Source organism: Rhinolophus sinicus, chromosome 2 (assembly GCF_057876585.1).
Source record: "Rhinolophus sinicus isolate RSI-liver-muscle chromosome 2, RSI-T2T, whole genome shotgun sequence".
In the NCBI taxonomy this organism is placed as follows: domain Eukaryota; kingdom Metazoa; phylum Chordata; class Mammalia; order Chiroptera; family Rhinolophidae; genus Rhinolophus; species Rhinolophus sinicus.
Window position 1 is genome coordinate 180,150,538 of NC_142502.1, and position 24,413 is coordinate 180,174,950.

Genomic DNA, 24,413 nt, shown 5'->3' on the forward strand with positions numbered 1-24,413 from the left:
AAATTTTAAATGAGTAGACTCAATTAGAAACAATATTTACAACGGAGACAAATATGACCTATAAATAGCAGACTGTAGTGGATCTTATTCTTTTTTTCTATGTCTTGCTTTCCAAATTTTCTACAGTGAGTAAGTATTATTTTTACTTAGGAGAAGGTATTAACTCAGTACTTAAGAAGAGCAAATTCCCAGCTCTCAATTAAGTTCGTTTAAGAGCTATTATTGTATAAGGGTAGGGGAATGGAGGGAGTGAGTATTAGTCCATGAATTACCTGGAATTGCAACCGCAGCGCTCTTTAATTCTAGTTTTTAGAGTTTTGTTGAGTTTGTAAAACTAGATAAAAAGTCCTTTGAGAGAAAAAAAAAAAGTAATCTCTGTCTCCTTCACTTAATGAAAAAAGAAAAATTCTGCCCTTCTATGTAATCCTAGACAACCACAAAACAGGCATATTCTCACTGTTATAATGAGACACTCCGTCACCATGAAAACAATCAGTGGTGTCCAGGCTGGATCCAAATTCAGAGAAATGATGGGATTCTTGGTTCTCTACATGAGAACCAAGATCTAAGCTCAGAGAAGCTACTGGAACACTGTATGAATTTTTAGCCTTTCTTCTATTATATCATCCCCCATCGGGTTCCCAGTCACCGATGTATATAACCTTAGAGACGTATTACAAAAATTGAGTACTCTTCAGCAGCAACCTCTGGCTGGCATTTTAGCAAGTGATTCCCACATAACATAGAAGAAGCTGCTTGTTTCACATTTTCTAAATAAGCAGGAACAAGCAAGACGAGAACATTATGTTACTGTCGTTGTGTTATGAGCCTTTATAAATGCAGTGTTCTGCATTCATACATTTATGTTCTAGATAAAGTACCCATTGTTTTCACAAATGGTTTTAGATGTAACCAATGCAGGAGATGGCATGTCAGCTATACTCGGCTGCATATTTCTTGATTAAGAATTCATGTCATTTCTCGATTTAAATTAAAAGTTTTTTGAGAACAGCAAATGCTACTTCATTATTAAAAATGGAGTGCCAATTAAATGCTAGGGTCCTGCTAGGACCTTACTATATATTATTTCTCGTTTTCACAACACTTTTTGTGAGACAGGTTATAATTTATGTTTAACAAATGAGAAGACTGAGGCTCAGAGAGATTAAATTATTTGCCTAAGGCCACACAGCCATTAAGTGATGGAGTCAGAATTTACATTTGGTTCTGATTTACAGTCCAGTTTTATTTCCATTTTCCCATGTTGCTGACGTCTAATCTTTAGATTTAGATTATTTTATTCAGAATTTCTATTTTCTGTACTAAGAAACTGAGACCCTGAGGAATGAAATGACTTGTCCAAGTTCACATAAACAAAAAGCATACTCAAATCTGAATCAGATTAATTGCCTCTATTTTTTTTTACTTGTCACCTCTACAGCATTATATTAATCTCAGCTAACATATCATATTTTAACTTTTTCCTGTTATTTTTAATTGACCTGAAGTTAAAAATATTGTATAATATTGTCATTTCTCTGAATCGGAGATCATTTTAAAGTCGCAAATTCCCTTCCTTTTCATGTGGGACACCATACAGAACTATACACATGACAGTGGGGAGGATTCAGTGCCATTAGGCATTAGCCACTTTGGCACAATTGTGGTCAAATTTCCATCCAGAAACAAAACGGGAGTGATCTCAAAGGATCAGTAGCCAAAGCACTCCAAGAAGTTTCTTCAAGCTTCTTGGCCTACTATTCCATTTTCATCCCTTTCAATTTTGCTTAGGAAAGGAAATTCATTGAAGACCTATACATGCCAGAGACCGTGCTAAGCACTTTCGTAAACATTATGTTATTAATCCTCCCAATTAATCTCAGGGATATAATTTCCATTTTACAAAAGTTAAATGACTTTCTCAGAGTAACTAGGCTCCTCTTTGAAACCCTGTCTCCTTTAGCTATGCCACACTTCTCTCTAGCGAGAAGCATGTCTTACATAAATGTCTTATATAAAACAGGCGGCTGTCTGTTAGCCAACTGGGACGTGGAGACCTTATTTGGATCCTGATTCAGATAAACTATAACAATTCTTATGAGATTTGAAAACTGACTAGGTATTTGATGATATTAAGTAAATTTTTTTGGGGTATGTAACAGTATTGTGGACATGTTTTAAAGAGTCCTTATAGATATATATTTAAATATTTACAAATGAAATGATATAATACCTTAATTTGTTCAAACTAACCCATTAGAGGGGGAAGAGTGGGGATAAAGAGGCAGAAAAGTGACCTTAATAATAGTTAAAGCTGGGTGATGGGTACATGGAAGTTCATTACATTATTCTCTTCAAATGTGTATGCTTTCCCCATTAAAAAGTTTTAAAAAACAAACAAACACAAAAGTCTGTAGATTGGTAGAGAGAGCCCTGGATTTAAATAACACCTTTATCGCGTAGTTATGTGACCTTGGACAAATTGCTTTCTAGATACAGTTACTTAGTCATAAAATGAAGCATACCTTGCAGACACTTACCTTGCAGAGCTGTAATGTGAACTCAGGGCAGTCCTGTGTGTAAATATCCACACCAGTGCCCTGTACACTCTAACTTCTTTACAACATTTAAGTTAATATTATCACAACCTCCAGTTTTATAGAAGAGCTGGCACGTACATAAGTAATTAATATGAGTCCAGATATAATAAGAGCATTGAGAGACAACTCTTGGCTAGATGCTCCTAGGGAAGAATCAGATGTTGATAATCAGAGCTGCGGGCAGCTCACAAGGAATGATTTCCACTGTCCCTGAAGAGAAACTCTTGTCCCTGTTGTTCCAGCTCTGAGCAAGCAGAGTTTGTCCAAATGGATTCTCTCTGGACACATCCCCATGTGGGTCTCTTTTGCTTCTCTCAGGGGTTTCACTGCCCTTACATTGTTCAGATCTATACACACATGTTGATTCCGGGAATGGAAGGCCCAGTAACCCTCATTAGCATAAAAATCTTATTTCCAAAGCATCCCTGCTAGAGGAAACACACAGGCATGACCATGGTGGCCCTTTTATTCCATAGGAGTCTCTCTGGAAATTGAGATATGTTCTACAACATGCAAAATCCTGAGAAAAATATAGAAGATACAGGTGTATCTCAAATCTTAAATCATTTAGGTTTTCCTCCCACAATTATTTTACTTCAAATTTTTTTTTTTTTCAATGTAATTGTGAAGACCTGGTTACAGCTATCATAAGTTCGTCATTCTATCCTAGGAGCTAAAGTGATGGAGGTTAGGGGATAGGAACTTATTTTAGCAGATATAACCTTGATGCAATAAACTGTGCAACATCAGTACTTTGACTCTTAAATTATATTTTTTTTATCAAAGTTAAACTAAAATTCTAAAGTTGAATGATAATGATAAATTTCTCACTATCCCATGACACTATAATCTACAGAATATGTTCAAAGTCATCTCAATGTCACAGTAACTGCTAACTAGAGAAGGTAGGTAATCTCATCTTTATTTTCATTCAAGGAAACTAAAACTCAGAAAAGTTACTTAACTTTTCCAGGACGTCACACTTACAATGACTACAGCACAGCTGTGATGCCTAAAACACATCTATACTGTAATGACTCCTCATTTTATGTACTTTGCATTATGAAGTTCAGCTTTTGTCTTTCTAAAGCAGCTTTTCCAACTGGGTACTTCAGAACCACAATGAGTTAGTAATAAATGTTTTTTTAACATAAATTCTCTGAACAAACATTGGAAACATAAGGTTCAGCAAAGCTAAATCGATACTGGGGTCTTCACAACAGGACCACTCGGACTTATTATTAATAGAAAATGTGCACGGGGAATATATAAGAATGGGCTATAGGAGGCATTATTTCCTTCAAAAATGTTCCCACAAAACTCTTTGAGAGGAAATCACTATTGGAGTGATTTAGAAATATTTCTTTAAAGAGACAAAGTCTAAAATATCCTTACCACCAAATTTAAACCACCCTCCCTTTTCAACTCTGCCACTTCATTTAGAATGAGGAAACTTTCAATAGGTCTTCTTTTTAATGTCGTCTCATAAGCACTGATTTGTTAATAAAGCTATTTGCTCTTAAAGATTTGGCTTAAAAAAATATAAAACTACCTATGCTAGTACATTGAATTTATTGTGTATATATCATGTACATACGTATGTATGTATGTATGTGCAACTTTCCCTCACCCCTGCTTTGAAATCCATTTGCTGCTCTTAGCCAATATGCATTAGTGTACACTTCTACAGACACTCAACAAATGCAGGTTCTAATAGGCTAATCTGGACTCGAACATGTTCCGTAACATGGATTGTGTGCACCACTAAGGGCTCCCTTTCTGCTATTTATTTGGTGGTACTTGATTGACATTTATATGATGGACAAAAGATATGTAAGTGATAGGCTAGACCTGCTACAAAGAAGTTAAATAAAGGCGTCATCAGAATGTTTCCCAGGCACCCAGGGCCTCAGAAGAAAAGGCAAAGGAGAGAGGATAAAGGTCAGAGACAATTACAGGCTGGCAGGTGTTATCGGACATTGTTTATGAAGAGCTCTATAAATCACTGGCGTGAGGGAGGCTTGTTCACTCACTGAATGCTGGTCATTAGAAGCTTTGGCAACTTTAGTAGGAGGCTCGTCTTAAATAAATGGAAGCGCTCTTCCAAAGAAATGCAGGGACACAGGTAGGAGTTAGGGCGTTGATTCAGTGAGTACACCTTTTCTAAGAGCACACTCACCATGCTGTCTGGGATGTGTGTGTGTTAGCTATTATTTACACCAGAGAATTTGAGCAAATAGACTTGGAAAGAGCAGAATATTTAGAGACTAGGAGAAATGGTAAACGCAGATTGAGGAGGATGGGTAGGAGGGAAGGTGGAGGCCTGGAGTGAGGGAAGAAGTATTTACTACCCACTAAGCTCTTTTAGGGGGTATATTGATAGGTATAAAAGGTCAACAGTCCGTAAGGTAAATAGGTAAATATATTATCCCCATTGCACAGGTAAGAAAATAAGCCCCACAATTAATCAGAACCAAAAGTCCTACCCGATTCTGTGAATCATCCAAGACTCCTATTATACAAAAGAACCTCAGGATTTAGGTGCAATTTTAATAGACTTCAAAGGGAGAAAATGATGCTCCTTTTTAACCACAGATAAGAAACACACTTGAAATCCCCTAGTAAATGGGATAGGGACTGGGAGAAGGGAGGAAAGGCTCAGGAAAAGGGAAGTCTCTCAGTAAAGCTAAAGACAGTAAAAGGCCATTTTGGCCTCTGTGTGTGTGTGTGTGTGTGTGTGTGTGTGTGTGTGTGTGTATGTGTGTGTGTGTGTGTGCGCACATGTGTGTAGAGGGCTGGGAACAAGTTTTCAGTGCAGTAGAAAAGAGGAGTTGGGAGGTATATTTTCCTTAGCATAAAAGTCCTGGAGAAAAGAATGAAAGGGTAGATCACATCAGAGTCCTCCCACAGAAAAACACTGAAGGATTAGTCATGAACTTAGTTGGAATAATAAGGGAGGTGGGGGGAGAGTATATCATATAACAATCCCTTTCTTTGGAAGGTATTAAAGGATAGAAGTATTATGGTATCATATTTACATTAAACAGTGGGGATCATAAAAAGTTTTTCTTGATTGGGAGGCTTGATTGGGAGTCAAGGGCCACATGATTTAGCTACATTGAAAAATAATAGATGACCTTAAAATGTGTTCAATAAGGAAACACACTTAAAAATCTCCTGTTAGTTCCATATCCCGTTGTGCTCAATTTATGTGGTAGGACAATGATGGTAAAGAAAAGATATAATGAAAAGGAAATGCATTTAAAAAAAGAATAAGAGAAATGGGAAGTTTGAGGTCTCAATGTAGGTGTGTCTTCTAGAAATTCTCTCCTCTGTGCATCTATCCCATCTTATTTCACCTGATTTACTGGATTGCATTTATCTGTCTTCTTCATTAGCCATATAGTCCTTGAAGGCTGGGATTGTATCTCATTTAATGTTGATTCCACAGTGACTACACAGTGCTTGGCTAAACAAGTATCTATTTACTCAGTAGACACTTGTTTTCTAAGGTAGGTTAAGCACTGTTCACTGTTCACTGCTCTTCATAGTTCAATTCCTTATTCAGAGGTCCCACTATGAATGGGATTACTACAATTCAGAGATTAAAGGGGTTTATGAACCATTGATTTCTCATGAAAAGGATGATAATGATAATAACTATCATTTATTGCACATTTTCAATAATGAGGCATTATATTATATTCTTTACATATATAGTCTTCTATTTTCTGTTCAAGTATCCTATGAACTACTATTTGAAATGGAAACTGAGGCTGAGAGGTTAACCAAATCATTCTAGGTCATAGATCTAAAAAACTATGGAACTGGGGATTTTTATGTAAGTATATCTAGCTTGAAAACTCTTGTTTACATTTCCTCTCATTTCTTTTGAGCCAGTTGAAACATTAGTGAGGGTTGAGGAATTTTCCCATTCACAAACTAAAATGAGGAAAGATTAAATGGATGGTTTTCATCTCACGCTGAGGATAGAATACCTTTATAAACAATTTAATAGAAAAAATAATAATTTTGTATTGAATTTAAACTTATTTCACAATTTCTCTTTTATTTTTCATAAAAATTTCCTATATGAGAAGAAAGCAAACATCAAGCATGTTATGTATAAATTTCAAAAACACTTGAACTTCTGCAATGAACAAAATTGATAATTTTCCATTAACTCATGGCATCAAATATCAAGAAATTCCAATAAACAGAAGTGGTTAATTGAGTCAGACTTGTACAGCACTATTTGATACATTAAAAATATTATATTAATAATCATGTCAACTTAATGGGACGCCAAGGGATATTTCACTAATAATTTAAGGTTGGGTTTCAAGAAATCAGAAATAAACACATTATTCACAAATTAATAAAATCAATGCAAAATATAAAATACCAGAGACTCCTGTAGTACCAAAGTCTACTATTCTAAGAAAACTTTAAGTGCAATAACCTTCTGAAATATGAAACAACAGAAATATTAGGATCTAGTTGTTTGAATTAGAAAAACTTCACCTAAGTGCCAAAGCACATTTTATACGTTAATGATTTGCAAAAAAATCTATTTACATTCAGCTCCTCAAAAGTTCATAGTCATTCAGAGCCTAAGAGATAATAAACAAGATGCAAAGAAATGAGAAAAAAGTATATTTAAAGTGACAGACTCCTATTTTCAGAAAAATCCCTACATGAGCAAGACTAAATAAAAATAGGATTCATTCTATAGATCTATAACAATTATAAGCAAATTTAACTGATTTGTTAACTTTGCCTTTATGAGCAATACTTCATAAAAATGAATTTTTTTTTAATTGAGATACCTACTTTCTATAACAAGTTTAGCAATTATTTTATTAGGTATATGGAGCTTGAAGGCCACTTGGTGAATGAGAGTACGCCAAGTCTCAATTGCAATTTAGAACAAAAGCAAATAGAATGTTCACCTGAAAATAACCCAATATATGGTTAGAAATGCAGTGCATTGTCTTTTAAAAATATTAACAATTGGTGGTTACACAGCAAGCCATCTGTGTTAGAACTGCAGTGAAGTAATGCAGTGGAGAATCCAGAGAAAGCATAAGAATCAAGATGAATTATCTTACCAGAGGGTAAGGGGATTGGAGATGAGGGTAAGGGGGATCAAATATATGGTGATGGAAGGAGAACTGACTCTGGGTGGTGAACACACAATGGGATTTATAGATGATGTAATACAGAATTGTACACCTGAATCTATGTAATTTTACTAACAATTGTCACCCCAATAAATTAAAAAAAAAAAGATGAATTATCTGACTTGCATGCTTTAAGTGAGCTGCTCAGGGTATAGAACATCTCTTTCATGTATTCACAGGCACCTTATTATTAAAGTGTCAAATCTCTTTGAGGCTTCTCCAGTAATTTGCTATTCCATTTCTGTTTCATTCATTAAGTGGTTTAAAGCACCCCCAAGATCCCCATTCCTGAAGTCTCAATGAATCAAGCTGTGAGCAACTCAGACTATTTTGATTCATTTAAAAGAGCATAAGTTATTTTTAGAAACAAACTGTAAATGAGAAATGCAGTGTTGTGGTCCCTTCACAGTGGGAACGTGTTAAAATAATTCCATAGCTCACGAAACCCATGATCTAAACAAGTGGTACCCATAGCTACCTACCATAGTCGAGGCTTACCTTCCCTCTTTGAATTATTAATATCAATTCTTGAAAATAGATCAAAATAATTTATATTTTTACTTAGTAAGAGATAAAAGGGAGGATTCTCATGTGAGTGGAGTAAAAAAGCACTCTTAAAGGTATTAATATTGTGCTTTTATATCTTTCTTGAAAATAAATTATAATTTTTAGTCTTTCTTTTCAGTGACATAAAGATGTTTAAAATAGCGTTAATTATGCACATGCTTTTAGTAGAAATGATTTATATCTTGATATAATTAGTAAGGTGCATACAAATGATTGTTGTTAGGACAAATATTTAATTGACAAATATTATAGAGTATCTACTATAGAAGACATTGTACAGATATTGTGGAAATCTGAAAAAGGTCATTAAAATCTCTGTGCTTTCATACTGTAGATATGTCTTTCAGATAAAAATGTTCCTTAATATAATATATGTTTTTATGTATTGGAAGGATGTATTAGGTAATTTACGTGGATTCCATCCAACTCATATACTCTTATTGTTATATGAATGAACTACTGGGATAGTAGAAATATCAATCATGTATTAATTTATCTCTATCATTTGATGCTTTAGGAAAATTAATATATCTATATCTTTTAAATATTTGTGAAATGGACATCACCAATTTCAACCTTAGAGTAACTGACTGTGATTTCTTCTATAAGAAGAACCTTCCTATAGTCCTAAATAATCACTAATCTTAGGAGCATAGAAATCACTCAATACAAAGAAAATGATCTTTAGAATGACATTAAAATATATTGGTTTTGTAAATTAGGAAACCATGCATTGTTGTTGATGTTATACTGTCATCCTATTCTATGAAACTCCTCAGGGAGCTCTTCAGCAATGTTTGGAATCCATACCTATATACAACCCAAATAGAAAACCTAGAGCTTGCCCAGGACAGCGTTTCTAATCAAATTATCCTATTACACAATGAGATTCACAGCCTTGCAAATCAAAGCAGAGCACTTAGCAGCTACAAGTCTCTGCTGCCTGCAGAGGCTATTCAGTGTTCAAATGCGTAGACATACTTGTTTCCAGAATGGGATAGCAAGACCAGGTGACATCTGATCATACGAGTATGTGTTAGGGACAAACTCTTACCCAAGACAGAGCTCACCCCAATTCAGTAAAGATTTACCGGGAGAAGAGTTCAGTTAAATTGTTAATTGGTGAATGTGTTGAGAAACTCACCACCTCCTTTCCTCAGCTTCCTCAACAACTTCCAAGAGTATTAACTACTCTTTGAAATGAGAAAGAGACTTACTCAGACTCAGTCTTCCTCAAGCCTGCCCTAACGCCTCAGCTTTTTCAGGTAAGAATTCCTGGCATTTCCCTCAAGGGGACATTTGTGGTGGTTTGGGTTATCTTTGCAAGTGCCTGGGAGATCACATTGTTGAAGAAGAAACAGGAGGGCCTGGATTATCTATCTTTAAAAAGCCTAGAGCTTTACTGTATAGGCACTCAGGAAATTTTTATGGAAGAAAGGGAGAAATGGAGAAAGCAAGCGGGGGAGAAGACAGAAAGGAGGAAAGAGAAGGGCCAATGAAGCAGGTATTACTGCCTGCGTTGCAGTCTCTGTCCAGCAAGACAGAGAAGAAAGCTGTGCAAGCGCTTTAAAAGCTCTAAAGATTTAAAAGATGCACTGCTGGCCTCTATAGTGCCTGGTCAGGTTGAACCAGTCTAGCTCTCCTCCCTTAGACCTCCTGCCCACCCCCCTCCCCTTCTCTGCAGGTGGCTTCATCGGGAGGATTTCCATGAAGGCCAGATTCAGGCATCTTGGATTTGAGTTCTGCCTTCTAGGAGCCATAGATGAGCTGGCAGAGCCCCGGGTGTGTTTATACTGCAGCTTCCTTAGTCCACAAGGTCCCAGTCCCTGTAGCTGCAGCAGTTCAAGGGGAGACAAGACAGTAGAAGAGTGAGTTTGGTGCCTGCAGTGTCTCTGAAGGCTGGATTCTCTGAAGGATTCTGGGAATAAAGCAGGGAGGGGATGGGTGGGCCTGGGCAGTCCTCAAACAGGAGCTGACGATTTTGATTTAGCCAGTTCTCTCAAAAACCTCCAAGGATTCTGAAGAAATTGACTAAAGTGCAGAGAAGGCCGGAAAGGCCAGACTACGCATCTAATGAGGTGGGTCTATTACAGGCGAGCGGCAACGGAAAAGAGAAAGAGACCTTACAAGAAAGGAGAAGCAGAGAAGTGCCACGGTATGTAAAGGAACCCTTGGGATTCTGGAAAGGTGTGCCGGGAGCAGAGAATTATTTATCTGAAGATTTTGGCAATGTCACTGAAGATGCTAAAAGTGCAGAGAGAAGGGAACATTTCCACTGTCCATTACTTTTTAATTGTATATTCCATAGACTAGTGGTCCATTGGCTTCTCCCTAGCTCATGGCTCTGGGCCTCAATTCCTCATCTGTAAAACAAGGGGTTTGGACTAGATGCTTTCAAAAGGTTTCTGCCTGATGTGACCCTTCATAACTGCCAGCCTGTGAACCAGGGTCTCTGACACCAAACATCTATAAGCTTCATACCAGATCCCCCCTTCTTCCTCCACCCCCCATTTATCAATGCAATGTAACACCTGCACCATTCATGGAGCTGATTCCCACTCTCAGTGATGACTGTGAGTGTGGCTCAATTGTGACAAATGAATGGTCCTTCTGCCCTGGAGTAAGGAAGGGAGGAACAGACAAGGCAGTAGGATTTATTCTTTGGGTTTCCAAGGAGAGGGTATTCTCCAATTTCCTATTTCAAATCTCACCCATTGGAATAAACTATACATTCCTTGAAGGGGTTCTAAATAGTTGGACTGAGTAGGAGGCCAAAGAGTCCTCTAATGATCTGCCCCACTTGGGGGAAATTTATTTCCTTTCATCCCAGACATTTTCTCTGCTTTTTCCATGGAAATCCAGCACACACTGGCCATGCTTCTGTCTTGTCTGCCTGCCTCATGCCATTCTGCCAACCTGCTTCAGTGCAGCATTTCCTGGGGTTGTTAAACACCCAACCTTAATGTGCGTGCACTCCTGAGTGAGGTGTTCAGCCGTGCAGAACCCATCCCCCACCACTCACACATGTAGGCACTTTAGATGGTAGTGGAGATAAAATGGGTTTTCACAAGAGTTTCCTTTTGTATTTGTCTCAACCTGAAATTTCTTAAAAAAAAATTAATATGTAGCAATCCAGCTCCCAGGTTCCTCTTGCCTTAAAGTGGGATGTGACACACAGATAGTATACACTGTGTTTTCTACACCCACAGCATTGCCATTTCATTTTGGTCCCCAAAATATGGACAGGAGGGCACCTCTAGAAAAATGGATTCCGACTCTCGCATCTCACAGGGCACTGATCCGTGCAGCGCAGTGCTGAGCCCTGGCAAGGGGCATCACCATTTCCTCCCGTCGCCTCCTCCCCCCATTCACCAGCACCTCCGAGTTCCACGGGGGTTGACCTTGCCAAGACCCTTCCTCTGTTTCTGGGCAAGGAACAACCCATTTCAACTCAAAACACAACACGACCTTTTCTCCTCTAAAGAAAACATTACCGAGCGTAACACGGCTGGGTTCACACTTCCCAACCCTGCACTCCGGAACGCGAATACAGGAGGCAAAGGCAGGCAACTAGTTCGGGTCTGACGCCCTATTCAGCCGCTCTGGGTCTCAAGACTCTTCAATATAGACGGCTGACTGTGCGGTTGAATATCTTTCTTTTTATCTGCCCATTCACCATCATGACGAGAAATCAAAAACGAAAAATGATCTACTCATTTCTCAACACTGAGAGAAATGTGCCCTTTTTTGCGCCTAGCTCGGCGGTTCTAAACACTAACATCCCGCTTGGAAACCAACCCTGATTTCCATATTACCTCGTCCACTCAGTTTTACTTAGCAAACACCTTCACTGCTCTTCCACAGTGAGAAAAATGGTGCACCAACCCCACGAATGACAGGTTGGTACTTGACTGCAACCGCTCAATAGTTTTATCAGCAACCGGAAAACTTCACAATCGGTCAATTAGTATTTAAATCTCTGTAAGGAAATCCTCCCATTTCTAGACTTAAACTAAAAAAGCACCTCTGTTTCACCTTTCTTAAATCTAGCCTGACAACCCCCTACACGCATATAAACACTCCTTCTTCCCCCTCCCCCATTATTCCAAAAGGCCCCTCATGAATCGCACATTCGGATCCCCAACATGAACCAAAGCAATTGTCACCATGCGTGTAGACGCATCTATGCAAAGTATGTGACAATAGCTAAAGCATCTCCCAGACAATTGGCTGCACTACACATGCAGAAATGCAACGAAGATTGTATTTTCCACTTACAGTTATAGCGCTGCGCACGGTCACTTAACGAAAATGATAAAACTCAACAGTTCTTTATATATGTATATATATAAATTCGGACAAACGGTTAAGCCGTCTCTGTGCGTGGTCCTCTCGCGCTTTTTTTTTTTTCCCCCCCTCTGGAGCTCTAGGCTGCTTAAATTCCTCTTGGGTCGCGCCTTCCAAGCCCAGCCGCGGCGGCAACACGCTTGGGTAAGTCTCTGCTGCAGATTGGGAATCCCATAGAAAACCTGGGGTCGCTGGAGCTGGATGCGCAGGCGCGCGAGCCGCTGCTCGCCAGGCACCCCCTCCCGGTTCGTCTTCCCCGCCTCTTCCAGCTCTGCAGCCCCAGCCTGGAGAGCTCCGGAGCCAGTGACCAAAAGCAGCCCGGCATTGGCGCATGCTCAGTTGAAGGAGCTTGTAGTTTCCGCGGGTGGATTCCATGTCTCCAGATTTTAGCTGAAACTCGAAAGGAAAGTAGATAGAAAAAGGGATTCTGGCTGCCTGAGCTGCCGCACCTGGACAGGCGCGAGGGAGGGCGACTTGGGCTCACCAAGCCCTACGGTTACTGAGTTTGGTGGTGAAGCCTGAGGCCAGGGACACGTGGAGCCTGCTTTTCCCGCCTCAATCAGCCCAATGGGTCCCTGGCCCACCTTTTGTCAGGCTGTAAGGTGAAGGAGAAAACTGCAGAAACCCCTTGTTCAGAAGGAAGCATTCCTGGCAAGCTATGAGCCTGTCTACGGAAGCCCTGTGAAGGAACCCTGATGGGGGGCACTTTGCTTGGGCCATTTCATCCGGGGATCTATGTTGGGAGTACTGAGGGCCGGCCTGTAGTACCTCAGTGCCCAGGATGGTCCTGGCCCAGAAAAGCATTGGAGAAATGTGTATTTAAAGGAGCTGGACCCTAGGATTCTTGCCCTGTGTGACCTTAGGCAGATCATGCCAACCATCAACACACGTTAATAAGCGCGTTCTGTATGCACCTAAATGCCGATTGAATAAGCTTTGAGTGGGATATAGAGGAGAGGACAGTGGAGGGCGAGGGAATGAACCATCCTTGGAATCTGGGGTCTAGGGCTTGAACTAAGAGATTTTATAAAACCCCCTTTTGTATCCTTGAAGGAGGCATACATTTGCCAGTCCTCCCAGCCTCCCCACTGGCCTGCCAAAGCCTAGAAGACTTGGCAAAGAGTAGTGCCCAGTAAATGTTTGGTCTCTTCCCTACCAAAAAAGCAAGGGGAATCCACAAATGTCCCCAACCAGATCAGTTTATTCAAGTGCGTATGTTTGTATTTTCATTCATTCAACAATTACTCATTGAGCACCTACCTACTGACTGTCCAGCACTGTTCTATGCTTTGGAGGTCCCACAGTGAACAACCCCCCCGCCCCCCGAGGTGTATTTTCAGGTGGGAATATTATTTCCAAGAAAGGGAAGTTCTGGGAGGGCAGTGAAGATCAGTGTTCTCCTTAAGAGAGCTTTACAATTTGCCAAGACCCTTCACACACCTCATCACCAGGAAAACTGCAGATTAACCTTTTTGTGCTGAGCACATCAAGACTAGAGCATCTCCCGTGGCAGAAGGGCTCTACAATGACAAATCTCCGCTGCCAAGGGAGAGCTGCTCCTAGTTGCAAGCGGGGGTGTCCAGCTTCCCAGAACTTGAGGCAAAGACCGGGGGAAACTGGGCTGCATGAATCTGTGGCAATCAAAAGCTCGAGCTAAGTGAAGGCCTTGGGCGGTGACGCCTAATCCGCAGCTTCGCGCTCAAAGCCAACCTGGCCAGCCCAGGAACGCGTTTCCTTGGGCCAGAAGCCCCGGGAAGGTTGCGCGGAGGGGGAGAGCGCTCTCGGGACTCCCGGGACACAGCTCGCCGAGGTTCCCCTCCGGGCCGGGCTCTCCCGTCCGGAGCTGGTGGCCGCGGAAACCCGGAGTGCGGAGTCGCGCGGAGCAGGCAGGGAGCGCGGCCCCGGCGCGCTGCCGCAGCCAAGCATGTTTTGAGCGTGCAGGACGCCAGCCCTGCGCTTTCCGGCCGCAGTGCGCAGTGCGCAGCGGGGCTCGCCCCGCCAATTCTTTCTATTTCTCCGCATGGGGTCGGGGCAAAAGTCAGTTCTGATTTAAGTCGCTTTGGTTGGCCACGGAGACAGCCTCCAAAGCTTTAAAAGTAATTTCCCGTCTTTTGTCGATTTGCCCTATTAAAGTATTTTGCGGTGGGCTCTCGGGTTTCTCGCTGGTTAGCAGTCTTCGCGCGGCAATCTGCATCAACCTAAGGGGTCATGATGCCATTTCTCTGCTTGGAGAGCTGTATCTATTTATTGCGCCCTGAAGGTTTCTTTCGCTGCAGTGTTCGATTTTAGATAACTTCCTTTGAACTCGTGTTTAGGAAAATATGGACACTGATCATTTTAAACCATGATGTGTTGTAAGGGAGATTTGATTTAGATGGATGTGCTTCTTGGTAAAGAAGCTTTGTCTAACTGGGCACGCAGGTTTTTTTTTGTTTTGATTTTAGTTATTTGCACTGAAGAGTTGTTTGACGTCTTTAATGTGCTATCTTAATCTTAACTCTTACTCTCCAGCTATTATGTAGGCTTATCTTTTTAGGCACTAATATTTTGTTAAAAATTTTTTTTCTTTGATATGCCCTTCGGTCGAGTTTTATGTGCCGCGGAAGTCACAGGAATGCCATAGATAACATACCAAAGGAATGTTATCTTTCAAATTACATAAAGTAATTCCCGTCTTTAGGAGGGTAGAATGAATTTGAAGAGAGGAATGTGGTGGGGACACTGGAAAACAGGGGAGATCTGTCTTTCTTTCTTTAGTCAGGTATTTGCATCTGTCGCGGTTGATCCCGGAAGACCAGAGGTGCGCTGCCCTGCGCTCCTACGCGCCCTGCGGTAAAGGGACTAGAAGGCTGCACCGTGTTGAGAGAAGACTGCCACCAGCCATAGCCGTTGTCCTGTCACTTGAGGCCAGGTCCCCAACACTGCAGACCCCCTGCAGTGTCAGCTTTTACACACTGGAGATTTCTTGGGGGGAGGGGGTAAGTCGAGGAGGCGTGGGGAAGGGAGGGAAGAAGGCGCTATAGGGAGGAAGTTGTTTGTTTTTTTTCTGGAGTGCCTGGTGGAATCCTCACTTGCCCAGAAACAACCGAGGAGCTGTTTTTTTCTTTCCTCAGTTACTGATTATATTCTTTTCTGAAGTATCCTTACTTCTACTACCTCACTCCTTCCCAAATTCAAACAAACAAAACAAAATAAAACCAAGAACGGCTTTTGGGGCATACTCAACTTCTTTTGATATTTCCATCCACTTTAATTGTGGCATGGCCAAGTTGAAAACTGAGAATGACTGGAGAAATGCAAAATGCCAGCAGTATAACAGGTCTAAGCTTGTGGTCCTGTGAGCGGATGGTAATGTTAGTTATTAGGTAGACATGCTGTGTATAAAATATATGATCCAAGAAGGGTGGAACTTAAGGCATGGTGTCATTTAGGAAATTGGAAGAAAAACGTAAGTGTTAGAAAGTGAACATTAAAATGAAAAGAGACAGGATTGGAAAAATGGATTTATACTCATTTAAATTCATAAAGAATAATGACAGCAATTTTCCTGAATGAGTAAAGCGCCCTTATTTTAAAAAGGGTATTAATCCTTACAGAGATGTGTTATGTAAGGTGATTATGTTTATCCTGATTTTTATCCTATTTTTAAAATATATGGATAGACCAACAAAATAATTTCTTAAAGTCAAATAGGAAGTTATGCCTAGAATAAGACCTTACAGTAGTTTTTCTGACACATAAAGTGTTTCATTGTATAATGATGTACTCCTTTTATGTGTTTTTCAAAAATAAGTGGAAAGATGCAAGATCATGAAGGAGTTTCCCATGCAATTAGAGGGAGCATTTCATGTCTCGCTATACAGAAGAGGGATTCACAGTTTCAGTGGACTGGGTTGATCATTTCTTCCAGTCCACTCCTGATTTTCCTCTGTAATCCATGATTGAATCTAAATTCGGTTTGAAAAATCACTCTTAGCTGTGTCACCAATTTCCCTTAAAGTTTGAACAATCCACCATAAAAGTTTCTTGAGTCCCTGCTGAATGAATTATCGTCAAAGCTTTGAGTTTCCTGGAAACTTCTTGGAGTCTCAGAAATGGTTATAGCAAATGGAAGTGGTCTGTCTGCAGTCTTCCATTCTCTCATCTACGTTTGGGCCTAACCTATAGATTCATAGCAGTGATTTTAAGCTGGAAATTTTTACCACTATTCTTAGTAACAACATAAAATAATGATAGTAAAATTGGACCATATATGACCCTATTTCTTTTTTGTTTTATTTATTTTAAAGATCTTTATTAAAAGATAGCTAACATACAATATATTAGTTTCACGTGTACACCATAGTTAGTCAACATTTATATACCTAAAGAAGTGATCACCATGATAAGTCCAGCAACCAACTGACACCGTACCATGCTATCACAATATTATTGACTATATTCCCTGTGCTGTACATTACATCCCCATTATTTGTTTTATACCTGGAACTTTGAACCTTTATTTCCCCTTTTAAATTTTTCAACTACACTTGACATTCAATATTATTTTATGTTAATTTCAGGTGTGCAGCATGGTGGTTAGACATTTATATAATTTAAGAAGTGATCCCCCTGACTACTCCAGTACCCACCTGGCACTATACATAGTTATTACCTTATTATTAATTATATTTCCTATACTTTACATCCCATTGACTACTTTGTAACTTCCAGTTTGTGTTTCTTAATCCCTTCACCTTTTCCACCCTGCTCCCAACCCCCCTCCCATCTATCACCCTGATAAATCTAGTACCCTTCTGACATCAAACATAGTTATTACAACTATATTGCTTATGCTGTACCCTACATCCCCATGACCACTGTGTAACAACCAATTTGTACTTCTTAATCTCTTCCCCTTCTTCACCCACCCACAACCCCCCTCCCATCTCACAACCATTAAAATGTTCTCTGTATGTATGAATTTGTTTTTGTTTCATTTGTTTATTTTGTTTTTTAGATTCACTTACAAGTGAAATTATGTGACATTGGTCTTTTGCTGTCTCACTACACTCAGCACAATACCCTCCATCCATGTTGTCACAGATGGCAAGATTTCATTGTTTTTAATGGCTGAGTAATATTCCATTGTATATATGCTCTACCTCTTTATCCATTTATCCATTCTGGGACACCCAGGTTGACCTCATGTCTTCGCTATTATAAATAATGCTGCAATGAACATATGGATGAACACGTCCCCTCGAGGTAGTGTTTTGGGTTTTTTTTTGTTTTGTTTTGTTTTGTTTTTTTTGATAAATAGTTCTTTTTCTGGAGCTTTGTTTTATTCTTTTATTTGGGACATGTTTCTTTGTCTCCCAATTTTGGATGCCTCCCAGTGTTTGTTTCTTTGTATTAGGCAGGGCTGCTATGTTCCCTGGTCTTGGTAGAATGGCCTTATGTAGTAGATGTGCTGTGGGGTTCAGTGGTGCAGTCTCCCTGGTCACCAGAGCTCAGTGTTCCAGGTGTGTCCCTTGTGTGGGTGTATCCTCCTGTTATAGTTGAACTTTAGTTGCTGTTTGCACATCAATGAGAAGTATTGACCCTGAGGCTCATTGTGAGGTTGTGAGGACTGGCCATTACTATAGTGAAGGAGCCGTTATGGAGGGGCTGACCCTATGGAGTAGCAGGGTTCTGGTGCCAGCTCAGTCTGCTCTTTGGGTGTGTCATCTTTGGAGGCAGCTGGGTGATGCTCCAGCTCATTTTGAAGCTGACCTGGCCACCTGGGAGGGGGCCCACTGCAGGCCAATTTCAGCCACAGCCTGGGCCCTACCAGGGACCACCTGGTACGAGCCACAAAGCAGTCCACAGATGGCCACCACCTGTGCTGTGCTTGCAGGTGCTTGAGAGGCCAAACTGTGAACGAAGGCTCGCTGCCACTACTGCTGGGCTTAGGGCTACTCAGCCAGAGGTATGGAACACGCTGCTTGTTTGGGTTTTGTGAACCTTTGAGAAATTTTAGGATAGTCTGCAGCATGATCCAAGACAAGCCATTTATATGGAAAAGTCACTGAAAGCAGCTTGGGTGGGCCCGGATATTGGGTGGGGCGGGCTCGTAGGAAAACAGGGCCAATGAGCAGTGTTAGCCAGGTTGATGGAGACTGAGATTGGGTGGCTGCCTGCCTGTGTATGCTGGGAAGGGGGAAGACTCAACAAAGAAATAATGTCTTCCGCCCGCTCCTCCATCTGAGAGAAAGCTGCCCGTCCCGCCCTTGCCCTGCAGCCAGATAACTCAGTTCCTGCCTTTCACCTTGGAGCTGCTGTCCCAGCACTGGAGTTCAGAGCCAGTGAGTCTGACAGCAGGTAAGTTCATGCAGAGGCTCTTTAAGAGGATGCCTGGGCCTGCAGTCACCCTCCGTCTCACTCAACCACAATCTCTGCTGGTTTTCACAGCCAGAAGTTTTGGGGACTTCTCTCCCTGGCTCTGGAACCCTGGGCTGGGGAGTTTGGTGTGGTGCTGGGTCCCCTCACTCCCCCATGGGGTGGGGGGGGGAACGAGTGTAGCCAAGATATCCCTCCCAATTTTTAATGGTCACGTGCAGGTGTGAGACCAGCCTGCTCTGCGTCTCTGCCCCTCCTCTCCTCCTACCAATCTCAAGGTGGCTTCTTCTGCATGTCCATAGTTGTTGGGCTTTTGTTCTGCTAGACTTCAGGCGATTCTCAATGGTGGTTGTTTTGTAGGTTAGTTGTAATTTTGATGTTGTGCGAGAAGGTAAGCGCAGCATTTACCTACTCTGCCATCTTCACCAGAAATCCCCGATTTCGTTTCTTCAGTGACTTTTTAGGTAGTCCTCTATGCTTGGCTATAGTCCTTTTCAGTTGTGAATAGCCATTGCAAATATAATTATGGATTCATATTCTGGAACGTCTATGCTTTAAAGACCATCTAATCCCCAAGAGTCTTCAAAAGTCCGTCTTGTCTAAAGCAGATCTTACTAACTTGTTTCTCCCTTCAATTTCTATTTTTCTTAATATAATTCCTTTGAATTTTTAATGAGACTCTCAAACTCAACAGAGAGAACCTTAGCATAAAATTTAAGAGAAAGTAAAGATAATGAATTTTACACTCCCTCTGAGACAACCAACAAAAACAAAACTCACATCTTTTACCAAAAGATATTCATATTTGGATTTATATTTTCACCTACTGCCTGAAAGAGGAAAGAGACAGTGGGCTCCCTCATTTTAAGTGTTATCATAATTCTCCTTTAAAGTTCATTGTACCATCCTAAGGAGGTTCAAGAAAAGAAAGAGTGACTATTGATAATCTTTGATTTCTATCAGAATGTAGGTTTAGTACCTGTATCACAGTCTCTAAAAGGGTGGACTTTAAAAAAAAAAAAATCTCAAGTAAACTATGGTAGTATTTAACAGTGGACACAAGCCTACTTCGTGCCAAGCAGTATACGATCCTATTTGCATAACCCATTTTACATATGCAGAGGAAATTGAGGCAATGTATATATTAGTAATATTTCCAGATGCCTCCTTCATTTAGCCTCAACTTCTTCTTCCCCCATTCCAATTAATATTATGATTTTCCTTGTGTAAATTGCTACTTCTTTTAATCCACCTAATATATCTATGCAAGATAAATGTGGTGAATACTGTGATCATCTTATTTTTCTTCAACGGTCTCCCATTTCCTCCTGAGAAAACTTCAAACCCTAAGTCATGTATGTTCAGAATCTTCCACCATGTAGCAAACTGCTACTTCCCTGCCTTAACCGCAGAGCATCTATTTTAGGGCAGGGTGGGAAAGGGTGGGGAGGAAACAGGCTCAGATAAAAGTCTACCTTTTCCAGCATTCCTGCATTTTCATCTAGTGCCTGAAGGAGAAAAGACACAGAAGAGGGATCTTTTTGTTGTTCTTACTATATTTCTCCTTTAAGCTCATTTTACCATCCTAAAGAGGGAATGTTCAAGACCTTTGATGATCTTAATCCAGACATTTCTCTTACTCTCCACTTTATTTATATCTGCCTACAGGAAAGCGTCATGTGAATTTCTTACAGCTACTTCAGATTCAACAAAATGATTATCTCCCCTGCCCCTCAGCCTCCAATGAGCTGCCTGTGCTCCCTAGCACTTTGAACGTGCCCACTGTCAAACCAGTCCTCTAAATCAGAACCTTACGTATCACCTTCAGCTCCTACATCTTTCTCATTCTCCATCAACTCATTACTGAACTCTTATGAATTTTGTTTTCTGAATGTCTTTCAAATCTATCCCTCACTGCCACTGTATTAGTTCAGCTTTTCATCATCTCCCTTGTGGACTTGTTCTTTTCCATTCTCATAACTATTACAAAAACAAATAAAATCACATCACTCCCTTGAATAAAACCATTAAGTAGCTTCTCACTTTAAAAAATAACAATTCCTTAGCACAGCATACAAAACCCTTTCTTTTCTGAGTCTTGAATACCCTTCCAGCACTGTCTCCTGCCATATTTTTTTTTAGTATTCTATGCTTCACTATACAGTTGGGTTGTATTTTTACTTGTCTATACTTTTGCATATGCTTCTTCTCTCTTCTTCGGAAACTTGTTTTCATTGCCTGGATAATTTCTACCAATCGTTCAAGTTCAGCTGAAGTATTACCTCCTAGCAGAAGAATCTTTCTCTTTTTAGCATATAGCAGACAGTTTGCCGTGTAAAGGTTAACTAAGATAGTATGTATGGGACTACTTTACAAACTGTGAAGCTCTATTTAAACATAAGATACTATGTGATGGCAATCTGTCTACTAATTATTAAGTGAAGGCTTTATGTTGTCTACTTTTTATTTCAAAATGCAAAATGAATGTAGTACATTGGTGTAAGAACAAAACTCTTGTTCTGTTTTGACTAATGTATGGGCTTTTATTGAATTTAGAGCCAGAAACTCTGATATAAAGAAATTTTGTAACATTCGTGCTTGTCTTCTACCTTAGTGAATTACTATCATGCAAGTGGAATTACTATCACACAAATAACCCACATTCAACATATTTAAAAAACACTCATGAACTAATAGATTTTCAATGTCTTTTATTCTATTGTTCTTCTTTGTGTTTCTGGACATCGAGCATATATGGTAAGCATAGAACTATAATAAAATACTTTGTACTTATAGGTATTAAATTACTTCATAATCCTTGTATTATTTGAACCCCAAACAGATATCATTATCCTTATTTTATAGATCAGATTATTAACTGCTTAGAAAGGCCAAATTATAATGCTTTCTAGAAGTCATGTGGCTATAATGTGGAGCTGGATGCAACCTAATTCTATTTTTTTGGTAACTACTCTCTGATACTGACAAAACACTCCACTAGTTTCCATCTTCCTTAGTTTCAGGTTCTTGCTTGTCATGATAGAACATGCACTAGTAAATTATAATCTAGGAAGGAGGTTAGTTATTATTAGAGTACTAGAATCTAGTCATGGAAATTTCTACACTAAAACTGAAAATTGTATGCTTACTAAAGCGTTTCTTATTTTTAAATTTTGCCTCCAGTCTTACAGCCATCAAAGAATCCACTTTTGTTCACCTTGCTTCACATATAATGAAGACTGAAATGTTTTTATTGGTTAATTTTCCATAGTAGCATTTCTCAGACAATCCACTGATATTTGATGATTGAGATGCAGTTTGCTTTATTATTTCAGACATATTTGGTATATTTTGGATTTTAATGAAAGAAACAATTACAATACAACCATTAAAAGATCACATAATGAGAACAACTTCAACTTTGTGTGTTTTACATAAATAGAATTTCCATGTGTGATTTTATTTGAAGATAAGTTTTCACTGCCATTTTTTTTTTAAAACCACTAAGGGATTGAAAATGGCATACATGGAAGTAAAGAGAGTTGGAAGGAAATTTTTACAATCACATCAGAAGTAATAAGAACTTGAACCAGAAAGATAGCAGTAGAAATGGAGAGTATGAATTTGATAATGTTAGAGTCCATTGAACAGAATTTGGTATTTGATTGTGTATGTAGAAGAAGGTAAAGTCAAACATAATCTGGAACTGGCTCTTTGGGACAATAGTCTTAGTTTTACTAGAAACAGAAGTTCAAGTTTAGAGGAAAGGAGGGAAAGATGATGAGCTTAACTTGTGGACACATTTCTTGCATTTGAAAGGCTATGGGCATCCAGGTGGAAGAGTCCAGCAGACATCAAGAACTTGTAGGTCTGGAACTTTGGTGCACTAGAAAAATAGAATTGGTAGTTATTCATATACAGATAGTAGTTGAGGCTATGAGACTAGGCATGATTGGCAAGGGAGAGACATAGAAAGAAGGGACAAGAATGGTGGAAATTTAGAAATCATTTAAGTTTGGAAGTTTATTGTGCACTTGTTATTCTCATTATTTATTTGCTCACAAATTCCTGGAAAGTAGTAACTTTTATTCATTTTAGTATTTTTCAAGCAACACTTAGGATATTGTCTTCAAAAAAGTATTTGTGGGATAAAATAATGATTTTCAAGGGTCCATATGTGCAGCTAAAATGGCATATGTTCCATAGTTAATAAATAAAACAGTAATAAATTTTTCAAATATATGCATGTTGGTTGAGTTGTTTTAGAAAGTAATATTTAATTAAACTGATGATGATTAATTTATCTATATGCATATACATACTTATGTCTATCTGTCTATCTATCTATCTATCTATCTATCTATCTATCTATCTATCTATCTATCCATCTGTCCATCCATTCATCCATCTATCTATCTAATTTTTTGTTGTCATATATGGTGTCTGAAGTAGATACGTTTGGAGGAGTATGCCTAGCCCACAAACCAACAGCTCCCTCACCTCTCTATCAGTTTAAAGAAATATATCCCTGGCTAATATTTGTCGCTTGATTGGACACCAGAGCCTAGTGAGGCCGATTTGATTTTGCTCCTGGAAATTTGGACTTGACATGGAGAGAGTTGTATCAGTTTGTCCATGTGCCAGTAAATTTAGTATGCAAACTTTTCCTTCAAATTTAGCTTTGATCATTTCCTTTGTATTCTGCAGAGGGTCTAAATTTTGATTTCCTTAACACTGGTTTGGTTTTCTATAGTGTTAATTTTGTGCTTTTATGTCCAGTGCAGATTTTAATTCTGGTAACACATTTATATGTTTTCTCTTTCAGCTTTAACATTTCTGAGTTCATTTCATTTTGTTATCTCCCTGTTTAGTTCCACAGAGGCCATTTCTTCTTTTATCTTCTCTGAAGATGCAAAATAGCTGTCTTCTAAAATTTCCTTCTGTTTTTTATAGAATATCAGTTTTAGAAAATTATTTTTTTCATGAGTTTCTAGAGTAATGCTCTCTTTCCTGGCTTTGCATTTTCAATGCATAGGTACCATATTGTTTATCCTTACTTGGAGAGAACACTATTTGGTCTAGAATTTTCCAACAGAGTTGAGTGTCTTTCGTTTAGATACTCTCACTGTTCACTTGGATACTAGGAATTTCTCTCAAACCTACTTGTAAAAGGCAAGTAGATATGCATAGCCATCAGTTCAGTTTGTAATTTCTAGTAAGTATTTATCTATTTTGTTCTGTTGAACTAAAGTTGGACCTGTTTTTTTCTATTTCAGGCCCTTTGGCTAAGCTAAATAGTTACGGTTTGTATTATTTCTTACTTCTTTTTTTCTTATACGGGGTGGTAAGGAGTAAG

General features: G+C 39.5%; 1 protein-coding gene across 1 annotated transcript in view; it reads right to left on the reverse strand.

The window, feature by feature from the left end:
- Nucleotides 1-13,007, reverse strand: part of VSNL1 (visinin like 1) — an 81,199-nt gene extending 68,192 nt beyond the window's left edge. Inside the window, exon 1 of the mRNA XM_019752569.3 lies at nt 12,629-13,007. The gene's annotated coding sequence lies outside the window, so the exon portion shown is untranslated. The remainder of the gene's footprint in view (nt 1-12,628) is intronic.
- Between the last annotated feature and the right edge of the window lie 11,406 nt (nt 13,008-24,413).